At 36.6% G+C, this 15,486-nt stretch overlaps 2 long non-coding RNA genes across 6 annotated transcripts in view; one reads left to right on the top strand and one right to left on the bottom strand.

The window, feature by feature from the left end:
• LOC144617434 (uncharacterized) overlaps nt 1-15,486 on the bottom strand; it is a 728,263-nt gene that overhangs the window by 674,341 nt on the left and 38,436 nt on the right. The window lies entirely within an intron of this gene.
• Nucleotides 1-15,486, top strand: part of LOC132683419 (uncharacterized) — a 40,062-nt gene that overhangs the window by 6,607 nt on the left and 17,969 nt on the right. Inside the window, exon 2 of the long non-coding RNA XR_014135229.1 lies at nt 5,077-5,228. This is a non-coding gene — a long non-coding RNA (uncharacterized LOC132683419). The remainder of the gene's footprint in view (nt 1-5,076; nt 5,229-15,486) is intronic.

Raw genomic sequence — 15,486 nt, forward strand, 5'->3', positions numbered from 1 at the left:
TCATGACCTGGCTGAAGTCGGACGCTTAACCGACTGCGCCACCCAGGTGCCCCAAAAATCTTTAAAAAATTAAGAAAAAAAATCTTATGAGAACACTGATGACAAACAAAAAAGAGTGTCGTCTCTAAATCTCTGTGTTGGTGATGTAGCTGATTTTACAAAGACATTGGCCAAGATCCTGGAAGCTGGAATGGACTAAAGGGTCAGGGTTAAGACAGTATAGTATAAAAAGAACCAGAAAAGAATCCTATATTAAATAAAACTAAAGTTAAACATTCAAGAGACCAAGTTCAAAAGACCATAAACAGGATCAAAATTTGGGCAGCCAAATGGTAAGTTTTCAGACATACAAAGATCAACCAGAGTAAAAATATTTAGAAACCAAGAATAAAGGGGTGATTAGTGTGACCAACTTCCATATCTCAACAACTTGGCATCCCATTATGGATGATTCAAAGAAACCTTTATTCTAGGACTCGTTTAGTCTCAATACTAAGTTATGACACTCCTGAGAACTCTACCCAATGCCATGTGTATTGAGAGTCTTCTCCATTCAAACTGGTAAGAACATGAAGTATTCTCAGCCTTTTGTGAACTCCAGAAAGCATTTGGCCTATTGCTTTTTTATTCTTCTCTCCCTGGCCTCAGTGAGTTTCCTCTCATGCATGTACAGATTAGTACTCAGCCAAAGACTTGAGGAGATATCTCTGCAGACCTCTGGAGCTCTCTCTCAGTGAAGTTCCCTCCTCTCCAACACTCTTCCCACAAATTCTAGCTGCCTAGACTTTCTTAAACTGATCTATCACTTCAATACAATAAGATCACCAGAGTCAGCTTTGGATACCCCTCCCTGTACTGTGACTTGGAAACTACCTCCAGGATGAAAATTGGTATAATCTTAAACCTTACCTCATTTATCTTCTCTAAGGGTTTATGGTCCTGCACTATCTTTTTTCCAGTATCTTTAAATAGTTGTTCCATATATTTTCTTTGATTTTCTAGTTATTTATGATGCAAAGGCAATTCCTGTAGCAGTTCCTTCTTATGGGAGGGAGTAGAAGTCTTAATACACTTTAAAAACAAGTCAGCCTTGGGGCACCTGGGTGGTTCAGTCAGTCAAGCACGTGACCCTTGATCTCAGGGTTGTGAGTTTGAGACCCACGTTGGGTATGGAGATTACTTGAAAATAAAAATCATAAAAAAAAAAAAAAAAGTCCGCCTTCACTTTCTGTGGTCTGCATTCATCTGAAGAGAAATCTGGTTGTTAAAGCTCTAGTTGATGATTTAATGTACTTTTCTTGACCCCTTCTTCAGTTCGGAGTCTATGTGCAATGCAAGGATCCCGAAGCTCTGATCCAGTTTGGTGTCCTTAGTTTTTTCCTCTCACCTTCAAAAACAGCCCCTCAATTCAGATAATTTCTCCCAGCTCTACTCCTTCCTATCCAACATTCTAAACTCTCCTGACTTTATTTTAATGTCTCTAGTTCCCATCCCATGCCATGTTCCTAGTCTCTACTTCTCAGATCAATTCTTTCAAACTGATACACCTTTTGACCTATCTTCCTAGCCTAAGTTCTTTCCTTACTGCTTGTTTCAAATGCTACACATTACATTACAAGTGATGTAAAATCCAACTCAAATTAACTTTCATGAAACAAGGTGTTTATTGACTAGTTGAAGTCTGGTGGTGGGTCAGGATTCTGAGTCAGTTGATTCAGTGGTTAAAAGATGTCCCCACACTTTTATTTCCAACTTCACTGAGGTATAATTGACAAATAAAAATTGTATATAGTTAATTGTATTAATTGTATATATAATTATATATAATTGTATATATGTATATATTGTGAAACGATTACCACACTCAAGCTAATTCACCCATCAGTCTCCTCATATAGTTACCATTTGTTTTTGGGTGTTGGTGTGGTGAGAACATTTAAGTCTACTCTTGCTCTTTCTTCGTTTTCTCTTGCATGATATCAACTTTAATTCTAAGGCCAACCTCACTCGTAACAATATGGCTGCAGTACTTCCAGGCTTCTTATCTGAACAAAACAGCCCAGAAGATGAGAAAGATAAAGATTCTTTCTCAGATGTTACTAGAAAATATTTTTTCCAGTACCTTTGGCTCAAATCAGCCCGTGTCACTTCTGAACCTAAATCTTGACCAGGTGACAGAATAATGTTGCTGCATATGCAGCCCCTTCCCTAGAGATAGGAGTGAAGTCAAATTCCCACAAATACATGGGTTGGGTCAAAGAGTAGATAGTCAAATGAAAATAAGGTGACCAAGAGGAGGAATAGATGTTGAAGACTACACCCTGAACTTTGCTCCTCAGAGCTCCCTTGGCTCCATGTTCTGAAATTCAATAACCATATTCAAGCCTCTCTCATACAACTTCAGAGCCTGACCCCAGCCCCAGGAAGCACTCATAGCCATTGCTTACTCAGCAGGTAGGTTTTAGAATAAATAATATCCTGGAAATAAATTTATTTTGTAACTTTATTTCTCTATATGAAACTATATATATCTTCAGTGTACTATATATCCTCACTGAACTGAAGTAATTTCAAATACTTAAACCAGTACTTGAGTATCTTACTTACTCTAGCTCTGCCTCTTAATAGGTGTGTGACCCTAGGTAATTTACTGGTCTTCTATGTGACTCATTTATCTCATTTGTAAAATGGGAATAATAATTGTACTTACTTACAGAATTTCAGAATAAAATTAGCTTAAATGTATTAATACACATAAAACACTTGAAATGTGCCTTAATATAGGAAACATTCAATAAATCTTTATTATTTCTTTGTTATTTCATATTATTATTTTTAGTAGTAGTAATACTATTAGTATTGGTATTTCAATATGTGACAATATACAGGTCTATTCATGATGTGATTCAATTATAGACAATTAATCTTCCTATATTTATCCTGCAAGCATATCATCCCTTTATCATCTCAAAACGTATACATAATACTGTCCCAAACCATCCAGGCCAATTTTGTCTCCCTAGAAACTTGTAAGTTAAAATAAATTATGTTGATGTGGACAACACATAAAAGGGCTTTTTTGGTTAAACAAAATGATCTATAAGAATTATCAAAAATTAATTTTAATATTACAGAAAATGAATAATAAAATATATGAGTGGTACATTCCAAGCATGTCATGATGATGGGAAAACCTTCACATGCTTCTAGTATTTGAGGTAAATATTCCTGAAAAGGGGGGTTTCCAATAAACTGAGATGATAGAAAAAAGGCAGTTTGATGAGTAATCAGGGCAATCAGATAAGCCAAATTGGGACAAAGATGGTAAGCCAAAGTAACAAATATTTAAACTGTTTGGTTTTTGGGGGCGCCTGGGTGGCTCAGTTGGTTGGGCATCTGGCTTCGGCTCAGGTCATGTTCTCACAGTTCGTGGTTCAAGCCCTGAGTCAGGCTCTGTGCTGACACCTCAGAGCCTGGAGCTTGCTTCCAATTCTGTGTCTCCCTCTCTCTGGCCCTCCCCTGCTCACACTCTGTCTCACTCTCTCAAAAATCAACATTAAAAAAAAATTTTTTTAACTGTTTGGTTGTTTTTTTTTTTTTTTTTTTAAGAAAGGAAAAAAAGGGAAAAGGGAGAGAAAGGCAATAAAAAAACATCTAGCGGGGAAAGATCTGGGTTTGTTTCCTGAAACTGCCACTTACCAGCTATACACTCTTAGGCAAATAACCATTCTGATTCAATTTATTCATCTTTAAAATAAGAGAAATAATAGTACCTACTTACTATTGTCTTTCATCATTCTAGCATTTTAACATGAAATGAAAAAGAGCACATTTTATAATCTATGGAATCTTAGAATCAATGAAATGTGGTAATACTATGATGATCATTAAATAAGATTATGCATGTAAAGCACCTAGCACAGTGTCAGGGCAATCTCCTTAACTTCTCTGGCTACACTTGTATTCATTTTTGTAAATCAGAAAACCGAAAGTTATTCCACCTAAAAAAAAGTGGTTTTCCCAGTGTATAAAATAAATTCTGAAGGATATAAAAATGTCTACTAATCATAAATAAAATTAAATCAACAAGAACTAAGGAACAAAACTCTAAAATTGACTGTAAAGAGAAATAACAATCTAATTCCATTTGAAATAAATAATATAACCTCAAAAAGCAAAAAGAAAGAAACCAAAGAACTGGGACTATATGTCCTCAATCTAAAGACAAAATGTATTGAAAAAGAAAAAAAAAAAATAATCCAAGTAACTTCAGAATGAAGTAACTAATCTAGATCACTGGCCAAATCTAGATCACTGCCTGCTTTTCACACATAAAGTTTTTTTGGAATACAGCCATGTCCTTTTGCTACTTATTTTTTATGGCTGAATTCCCACCACAGTGGCAGAGTTTAGTAGTTGTGGCAGAGATTATATGGCCCACAATGCCTAAAATGATTATTATCTGGCCCTCTACAGAAAAAGTTTGTTGACCCCTGTTTTAGAACACAATTGTGATGGTTAATTTTATATGTCAACTTGACTGACAAGGAGGTGCTCAGACTAAACACTGTTTCTGGGCATGTCTGTAAGAGTATTTCTAGATGAGATTAGCATTTGAGTCCATGGACTCAGTAAAGTAGATTGCCCTTCTCATCATTCAAACTCTTGATGGCCTGAATAGAACAAAAGGCAAAGGAAAAGGAATTATCCCCTTTTTTCCTGCATCATTGTTTAGCTGGTATATCTCAGCTTCTCTGGCCTTTAGACTGGGATTTACACCACTGGCTCCCCTGGTTCTTGGTCCCTCAGACTTGAACTAAATTACACCACTGGCTTTCCTGGGTCTCCAGCTTGTATATGACAGACCATAGAACTATTCAGCTTCCATTACTGCATCAAATAATTCTTCATAATATATATGAACCTGTTTCTCTAGAAAACTCTGACTAATACAATACATAGACTGTATACTTAAGGATTAAGATAAAAAGATCAACAATCTCGAACTCTATTTAGTAGTTTTCATCATAGTGATATGAAGATAATAATTCTGAGACTATATTTTATGTATTATAGAAGTGACCAAGTGAGTAAATATTGAAGTTATTGGGAACCATAGTTCTCACTGTTGGAAAAGAACAATATAAATATGGAATGAGATAACGCTTAGATGAGCCATCAACCTAGCTGCCATCAACCTAGATCCATCTGCAGAGATCCTAAAAGTGGTAAGTCCCTAATAGCAATTAACATACCACTGCCTAGATCTTGGTTTCTAAATATCATTCCCATATGAAATGAACCAGAACTCTTTAGAGAAATGGCAGATTCCTCAGCAGAGGCAAAAAATAAGATGAGACTGGAACATCTATCTCATTGTGCAATAAAGTTAAAATTGCTGAAAAATTGATGGGACATGTTAAAATAACCAAGAAGCCTGCTTAAAAAATGTTCTCACAGGAAAATCTTGGAAATTTTTTAAATAAAAAATAATATCTGGAGAAATAGCTGATTCTAAGGGCTAGAGAGGGAAATTACAAAATTAGTCTGGACCATTTTTATTTGAGTATAGTTGACACACAATGTTACATTAGTTTCAGGTATACAACTTAGTGATTTGACAAGTTTATACATTACACTATGTTCACCACAAGTATAACTACCATCTGCCCCATTACATTACTATTACAGTATCATTGACTATATTCCTTATAGTCTGCTTTTTATTCCCGTGACTTACCTATTCCATAACTGGAGGCCTGTCTCCCACTCCCCTTCACCCATTTTGCCCAACCTCCCACTCCCCTCCCCTTTGGCAAGCATCAGTTTATTCTCTGTATTTATTAAGTCTGTTTTCTGTTTTTATTCATTTTTTAGATTTAATTTATGAATGGAATCATATGGTATTTGTCCTTCTTAGTCTGACTTATTCCACTCAGCATAATACCCTCTAGGTCTCAACCTCATCCTTTTTTATGGCTGTTTAATATTCCATGGTGTGTGTGTATGTGTGTGTGTGTGTGTGTGTGTGTGTGTGTACACCACATTTTTCCTTTTTTAAAATTTTTTTTAATGTTTATTTTTGAAAGAGAGAGAGAGAGACAGACAGACAGACAGAACACGAGCAGGGAAGGGGTAGAGAAAGAGGGAGACACAGAATCCGAAGCAGGCTCCAGGCTCCAAACCGTCAGCACAGAGCCCGACGTGGGGCTTAAACTCACGAACTGTGAGATCACGACCTGGGCCGAAGTCGGACGCTTAACCAACTGAGCCACCCAGGCACCCCAACACCACATTTTTCTTTTCTATTCATCTACTAATGGATACTTAGGTTGCTTCCATGTCTTGGCTATTATAAATAATGCTGCAATAAACATAGGAGTGCATATATCTTTTTTAGTTAGTGTTGTTGTTTTCCCTAGCTAAATACCCAATTATGTAATTATATGTATACTGGATCATATGGTATTTCTGTCTTTAATTTTTTGAGGAACCTCCTTACTGTTTTCCAAGTGGCTGCACCAATTTATATTCCCACCAACAGTGAATGAGAGTTCCTTTTCTCTACATGCTCACCAACACTTGTTTCTTGTGTTTTTGAGTTTAGCCATTCTAACAAGTGTGATGTGACAGCTCATTGTGGTTTTTATTTGCATTTCTCTGATGATGAATAGAGTTTGGGCATCTTTTCATGCATCTGTTGGCTATCTGTATGTGTTCTTTGGAAAAATGTCTATTCAGGTCCTCTAACCATTTTTTAATTGGATTGTTTGTTTTTGCAGTGTTGAGTTGTTTTTGTGATGCCCTGAAAGTAAGAAACTGCTGAGCCAGAAAGGAACATGTAAAAAAAGACTCAGAAGCCAAACTGAAAGAAGTATAAATGGCTGAAACAGGAATAATTTGAACTTCAAAATTAATAACATAGTATTGAATTATAACCCAAAGTATAAAATAAGTAGGCATGAGTTAATACTGATATAAATGATTTAATAAATAAATATATGGGAGCAAAGGAACAAATTTTCATTACACATGAACTCTAAACAATATATGTAGATATCCCCCACTTTAAGAAGTAGAACTTAATTTAAATTCCTTTGAGTGGGGTGCCTGGGTGGCTCAGTCAGTTAAATGTCTAACTCTTGATTTTGGCTCAGGTCATAATCTCATGATCTCGGGAGATCAAACCCCACCTCAGGCTCCGGAATGACAGCACTGACCCTGCTTGGGATTCCCTCTCTCCCTCTCTCTCTGCTTCTTTCCTGCTCATGCTCGTGCTCTCTTAAAATAAATAAATAAACATTAAAAAATAAAAAATAAAAAAATAAATCCCTCTGAGTGTGGGATACCTTCAAAAGAATAGTGTCTAGCTTCCAAAAAATAAAGAAAGGGGAAAACAGAGATATCTGGCAGATACTATCTTAACCAAGTGATCAAAGTTAAAATCATCAGTGATAAGGCAAGTTAATATCATGTACCACCTAATATAATGCAATGAGAAGAATATCCCTGTCCCTGTGGTATTCTTCCCCAAAACCCATAACCCCAGTCTAATAATGAGAAAATATTAAACATACCCAAAGTGAGGTACATCTCACATCTACAAAGTACCTGACCAGTAATCTTCAAAACTGTCGAGGTTATGAAAACAATGAAAGACTGAGAAACTATCACAGATCCAAGGAAACTAAGGAAACATATAGGCTAAATGAACTGTGGTATTCCAGGATGAATTCTGGAACAGAAAAAGAATACTATTGAAAAAACTCATGAAAGGCAAATAAAGTCTCTAATCTAGCTAATAGCATATTCCAAAGTTAAGTTTTTTTAATTTTGATAAATATATCATGTTCACATAAGATGTTAACATGAGGGGAAACTGTGAGAGGGGTATATAGGAACTCTCCCTATACTGACTTTTCTATTTTTCTGTATACTTAAATTATTCCAAAATAAAAAGTTTATTTTAAAAAAATGATAAACAATGATAACCCACTTAAGAAAATAAGAATGAAAGAGTACATACTGATAGTATAAGTGAATGAACAAATGAATAGGAAAAAAGGAAAAGCTCTAACTGCAGAATATCAGTTAATAAATGTAAAAAGAATGGCAGAGTTAGGAAATTCCATTTTACAATCATCATAAAAATAATAATTTCAGGCAAGAATCAGAAAAGGATGTTATAACTATTGAGAGAGACTTTAAGGATAAAAAGATACACAATATCAGAGAAACGCATATCAGTTACTAATTTCAAAGGTAAAAATGGTTAATATTACCAATAATAGGACAACTGACATCAGGTACCTCCTGATATGATGCACTAAGGTGGACACAATGTCGCTTATATAATTTTCCTATCAAAAATTCATAATCTAGATTTACTTATGAGGAAACAACAGTCAAACCCAACTGAGAGTCTGTAAAACAACTGGCAGGTAGGGGTGCCTGAGTGGCTCAGTTAGGTTAAGCATCTGAATCTTGATTTTGGCTCAGGTCATGATCTCATGGTTGTGGGATCAAGCCCAGCCTGGAATTCTCTCTCTCCCTCTCTCTCTGTCCCTTCCCTGTTCGCATGTGCACGTGCTCTCACTCTCTCAAAATAAATAAATAAACTTAAAAACAAAATCAGCAGGTATGTTCCAAAAATAATAACATGAAAGAAAAAGAAGGATTAAGGAACTATTACAGGAAACTATAGAATTATAACGATAAGGTGTAGTGCATAATCATGGATTGGTTCCCGGGTTGTAAAGAAAAAAATGTTACACTGTCATTGATTCAAGGCAATAAACCATTCAATCTACATCAATTTTTAATTGAATCAGTTCTACCATACATGATTCAGAAAACAGAACCAGACAATCATGCTGAAAAATTAGTATGACTTCTGCTTTTAGGAATTAACACTAAAGAAATAAAAATATTTCAAATAGTTAACAATGTGAGCATATTTATTATAGCATTATTTATAAGAGCCAATATTTTGAAAATAATCTAAATGCCCGTATTGTAACATGTTTTAGGTTGCAAATGACCAAGAACTCAACTTAAAAGGGTTTAAACAGAAAGAAACGTTATTTGTTGGCTCTTATAACTGAAAAATCTCCAAGAGAAGAAGATTTTAGGGCTATCTTCAGGTTTCATTAATGTCACCAACACTCATCCTTTGATTCTGCCGCATTTTTTTTTCTGAAGGTCAGTTTCATCTTCTAACTGGCCCACTTAATGGTTATTATTTGAATACACCAAACAGAGTATGAAAATCTTATTCCCAGAAGTTCTGACAAATGTCTTCTTAAATCATACTAGCTCTAACATGGCTACATGTCCACCCTGAACCTGATCATATGGCTTTGCTAGAGTAATCTCACCCATAACATATGGCTAAAAATTACATAGTGGGAGTTTACCAAAGAAATGCAGAATACAATTACTACTAAGAGGGAGAATTGATACTAGGCAACAGACACAGGCATCTCCCATGATGTCCAGGATTAAGCCACTGCTCAAATATAGTATGATACATCCATTAAAATTAGGTTGAAGAAGATTATTTTTTTTACATGGAAAGATTTCCACAATATATTGTTAAGATAGGAGAAAGCAGTAACTAAAAGAATGAAATTATTTACAACATATTAATAGTGGAGTTTATAAATCCTCTGAACTTAGAAGCAAAATTCTGTGTGAATAAGCCATTTAGTATGGATATGCTTCATAGTAATTATCTGGTTCTCAAAGGGTTATAGTTCCCAAAAAAGGAAAGAATGGAATGACGAGGGTGCCCTTGCAATTTTAAAGAGGAGGAAACTGAGGTTCAGAGGGATTAAATGCCTTCCTCAATGTCACAACAATCTGCTAATATCAGAACAAGGCAAGATTCCAGTCTTCTGATCCCTGAACAAATGCTCTTTCCATGTTGCCACACTGCCTTAACTTAGCTCACTGGGCAGTATGGTCCAGGTTGCAACTTCTTTCAAATTAAAATTTTATTAAAAGTTGAGAACTGGATAAGCTTTTCTATTTTCAAATGTATCACAGAAGTTCATAATGTGAAAGGAAGAAACTAAAGAAAGCAATTTTTCTCAAATATGGATCCACTGACCTCTTAGAAATGTGCACCATAGACTTATTCCCAAAAGTCAACAAGTTCCTTACAGCAATATGTTTATGTCTGATTTACAATAATCTAAAATTAATATTTCAAATCTATATTGATACTCCTAGTAGAATATAAGGTCTCTGAGGGCTGAGCTTTTTTTTTTCTTTTTTATTCCCTATTTACCCCCAGTGCCTAAAACAGGGTCTGAAACATATAAGTATCTGACACATGAATTACTAATGAACAAATCAACTCATAACTAATTTCTGCCACATAAGTCCATTACACATGTTTGTGTCATGTTCACACTGGCACTAAGGTGTCCTGTTTCTATTGTTAAAAGCTAAAGAGAGGCTCCTGGGTGGCTCAGTCAGTTGAGCATCTGACTTTGGCTCAGGTCATCATCTCACAGTTTGTGGGTTCGAGCCCAGTGTCGGGCTCTGCTCACAGCTCAGAGCCTGGAGCCTGCTTTGGATTCTTGTGTCTCCCTCTCTCTCTGCCCTTCCCCTGCTCACACTCTGTCTCTATCTCTGTCTCTCTCTCAAAAATAAAGATTAAAAACATTTTTTTTAAAAAGCTAAAGAGAAAAAGAGAAAGGTAGATTAAGTAAGTAAATGATATGCTTGCACTTACTTGAGACCAAATAATATCTCAGTTTGCTGTACAAATGAATAAAAGAAATTGGTTAAATAGTTGAGTCATGACTGGGCACTATTAATTAGATATGCCAAATTAAAACAAACTTACCCCATAACAGACAGTATCAAACACAACTTTCAACAGATGATTTGGTTTCAGCAAACAACATCATCCAATGTATTAAATTAAAATTTTTGCTTGTTTATGCTTAATTTATTGATTCCCTTCAATTTTGTAGAAGCTACAAACATAAGAAATCTATGCCTAATTTTATATTCTTAAACTTTTACATACTTCACAATTATTTAAGTCAGTATCATAAATCTAAAATACTTTTTCCTCTAAAAGTTGTCTTTATATTACTCAAGTTTTAAAACCTATAAAGTAGTATATGTGTGGATCAAAAATTAGGAATTAAAAAAGTTAGGAATTCAAATCCGTTTCATAAAAGCCTTATTATATAACCCTGAGTTCTAATACCACTGTGGCTCCGTTTTCATTCGTAAAGGTGAGAATAACTTGAAAAGTATTCAGCAGAATAATTTTATTAATCATAAATTTTAAGAATCTGAAATAATCTGGAAAAGTAATATCCAGTCCAACATTCATTTTACAAATGAGGAAGCTCAGAGGAATTAGAGTGACTTGTCCAACATCAACTAATAAGTCATGGTAGGAATGGGCTGAGAACCTAGATCTAATCATTGCATCTACTGAAAAATGCCAAGCATTGTAAAAATACCTCTTAATGACAATGATGCTTTAACTCAACAGCCTATTGTTCTTAAATTGATTCCTGGGCACTGTTCTTGTTACATTCCTTAAGTACAAAGAAAAGCAGCATACTGTTCTGGATTTATACAATCAGATTTGAGGGCTGACATTATTGTAATTGCTTGGTCCTTGAGTCAACTGGCAGTGCATCAACCATTAAAATCAAAAGTATGTTAAAAAGCAGGAAGATCCTGGCAATGTATAAATGCACTTACAAAGAAAAGTCAAATTTGAACCTCTCAACCTTGGCAGTTTTCCTTTAAGAGAGCCCAGAAAAGCCACAGTGGCCATGGAAATTAAAACTGTGTCTTAAATGAATGAGATGCTGAAAATATGAGAAGCTAAGGAAAGAATAATAAGCACTTGAAGCCTCTATACACCAATCAGGGTTTTTAAGATACATTTGGGATTCCATGTAATAGATGAAGCATTGGAGTGAATAATAAGACCAAACTATAAGAATAATTCTGTACTCCTTATCCTAGACTCAGACCAATCAGTGTGATAGTGCACAATTTATATTTAAATGTAAATTTCAAAACTAATTATGATTTCCAAATAGCAGATGGTAATTCAGTTAGAAACACAATCAAAAGAAAGATTCATTTAGTTTGCTTAAAAGGTTTTAGCAAACAGGATGAAAAACAAAGTTCATACTGGTCATGGGTTTCAGAAAGTACACTGGAAGCTGTGGACATCCCATGGATATTATAATCAATTCCATTTAATCAAGATCCTAACTGAACCAGAACCTTCTGATTTCTCGCTGAAGCTGTTCTGAAAACTTGCAGAAAACCCAGCATCAACCCATTCCCATAGGGGTTTCTCTTTAGGAACAATTCAGCCAGTAGATGCGCTGGTTTTCTTTGCCAGGCATCTTAGGCCTATCCTTATAGGCTACCACATACTATATTGTATACCCTAGATTTGCTGAAATGATCTCAATCCCAATTTTTGTATCTCATTATCAGAATCATGAGTCCCAATATTTGGCTAAAGAAATATGATCTCCATGACTTGGCACAAAAGTGAACCAACAAGGCCCCATTAAGGGGACTCTCAAATCTTTAAAGCAGTCCTAGAATTTAATATTAAATTTTTTTAAATGTTTATTTATTTTTCAGAGAGAGAGATAGAGTGCAAGCAGGGAAGGGGCACAGAGAGAGGGAGACAAAGAATCTGAGGCAGGCTCCAGACTCTGAGCTGTCAGCACAGAGCCGAACACAGGGCTGAAGTCAAACGCCTAACTGACTGAGTCACTCAGGCGTCCCTAGAATTTAATATTAAAGATGAGTTCCTGGTTACCATCATGTGAAAGCCAGTTTCTTACTGGCTTTTCTCTCTCTCAAACATTTTTTTAAATTTATAAATAAATAAATAAATAAATAAATAAATAAATAAATAAAATAGATACTAAAAAAACAATAGAACAGATCAATGAAAGCAGGAACTGGTTCTTCAAAAAGATCAACAAAATTGATAAACTTCTAGCAAGACTCATGAAAACAAAAAAAGAAAGAGACAGGACTCGAATAAAATCAGAAATGTAAGAGGAGAAATAACAACCAATATCACAGAAATACAAAGGATTGTAAGAGAATATCACAAAAAATCATATGCCAACAGATTGGGATACCCTGGAAGAAATGGATAAATTCCTAGAAACATACAACCTACCAAAACTGAAGCAGGAAGAAATGGAAAATTTGAACAGACTCATTACCAACAATAAAATTGAGTTAGTAGGATGCATGGGTGGCCAGTCGGTTAAGCATCCAACTTCAGCTCAGGTCATGATTTCATGGTTTGTGGGTTCGAACCCGGATCAGGCTCTCTGCTGTCAGCACGGACCCTGCTTTGGATCCTATGTCCCCTTCTCTCTGCCCTTCCCCTGCACTCGCTCATGCTCTCTCTCCCTCTCTCTCAAAAATAAACAAACATTAAAAGATTGAATTAGTAATCAAAAAACTCCCCAAAAGCAAAAGTCCAGAACCTGATGGCCTCAGAGGCAAATTCTACCAGACATTTAAAGAAGAGTTAAAACCTATTCTTCTCAAACCATTCAAAAAAACAGAAGAGGAAGAAAAATTTCCAAATTCATTCTATGAGGCCAGCATGACCCTGATACCAAAATGTGATATAGACACCACAAAAAAAAGAGAACCACAGGCCAGTATCTCTAACGAACATAGAGGCAAAAATCCTCAACAAAATACTAGCAAACCTGATTCAACAACATATTTTAAAGACATCTCACACAATCAAGAGGGATTTATTCCTAGGATTCAAGAGTGGTTCAGTATTCATAAATCAATCAATATGATACATCACATCAATAAGCAAAAGGATAAGAACTATATGATCTGTTCAAAAAATGCAGAAAAAGCATTTGACAAAGTACAACATATATTCACAATAAAACCCATCAACAAGGTAGGTATAGAGGGTACATACCTCAACATAATAAAAGCCATATATGAAAAACCCACAGCTAACCTCATACTTGATGAGGAAAAACAGAGCTTTTCCCCTAACATCAGGAACAAGACAAGGATGTCCACTCACACTCTCTGATTCAACATAGTACTGGAAGTCCTAGACACAGCAATCCGAAAAGAGAAAGGAATAAAAGCCATCCAAATTTGTAAGGAAGAAGTAGAAGTTTCACTATTTGCAGACAACATGATAATATATATAGGAAACTTGAAAGATTCCACCCAGAAACTGCTAAACTAATAAATGAATTCAGTGAAGTCACAGGATACAAAATAAATGTACATAAATATGTTACACTTATATATACTAATATTGTAAGCACCAGAGAGAGAAATTAAGAAAACAATCCCATTTACAACCACATCAAAAATAATAAAATACCTAGAAGAAAACTTAAAGAGACCTGTACTCAGAAAACTATAAAACACTGATGAAAGAAACTGAATAAGACACAAACAAATGGAAAGACATTTCATGTTCACAGATTGAAAGAACGAATATTGTTAAAATGTCTATACTACCCAAAGCAATATACACATTTAATGCTATCCCTATCAAAATACCAACAGCATTTTTCACACAATAAGAACAAACAATCCTAAAATTTACATGGAACCACAAAAGAACCCAAATACTCGGAGAAATATTGAGGAAGAAAAATGAGGGGGGTTCCGGAAGATGGCGGCGTAGGAGGACGCGGGGCTCACAGCGCATCCTGCCGATCACTTAGATTCCACCTACACCTGCCTAAAGAACCCAGAAAACCGCCAGAGGATTAGCAGAAGGGAGTCTCCGGAGTCAAGCGCAGACTAGAGGCCCACGGAAGAGGGTAGGAAGGGCGGCGAGGCGGTGCACGCTCCACGGACTGGCGGGAGGGAGCCGGGGCGGAGGGGCGGCTCGCCGGCCAAGCAGAGCCCCCGAGTCTGGCTGGCAAAAGCGGAGGGGCCGGACAGACTGTGTTCCGACAACAAGCGCGACTTAGCGTCTGGGAGGTCATAAGTTAACAGCTCTGCTCGGAAAGCGGGAAGGCTGGAGGACAAAGGGAGGGAGAGCTGCTGAGCCCCCTGACGGCAGAGCTCAGTTTGGTGGGGAACAAAGGCGCTCGCCAGCGCCATCTCCCCCGCCCATCCCCCAGCCAAAATCCCAAAGGGAACCAGTTCCTGCCAGGGAACTTGCTAGCTCCGCGCAAACACCCAACTCTGTGCTTCTGCGGATCTGACTCCCTCCCGCTGCCACAGGGCTCCTCCTGAAGTGGATCACCTAAGGAGAAGCGAGCTAAGCCTGCCCCTCCACCCCCCGTGCACCTTGCCTACCCACCCCAGCTAATACGCCAGATCCCCAGCAACACAAGCCTGGCAGTGTGCAAGTAGCCCAGACGGGACACGCCACCCCACAGTGAATCCCGCCCCTAGGAGAGGGGAAGAGAAGGCACACACCAGTCTGACTGTGGCCCCAGCAGTGGGCTGGGG

Source organism: Panthera onca, chromosome C2 (assembly GCF_046562875.1).
Source record: "Panthera onca isolate mPanOnc1 chromosome C2, mPanOnc1 haplotype 2, whole genome shotgun sequence".
NCBI classification, from domain to species: Eukaryota; Metazoa; Chordata; class Mammalia; order Carnivora; family Felidae; genus Panthera; species Panthera onca.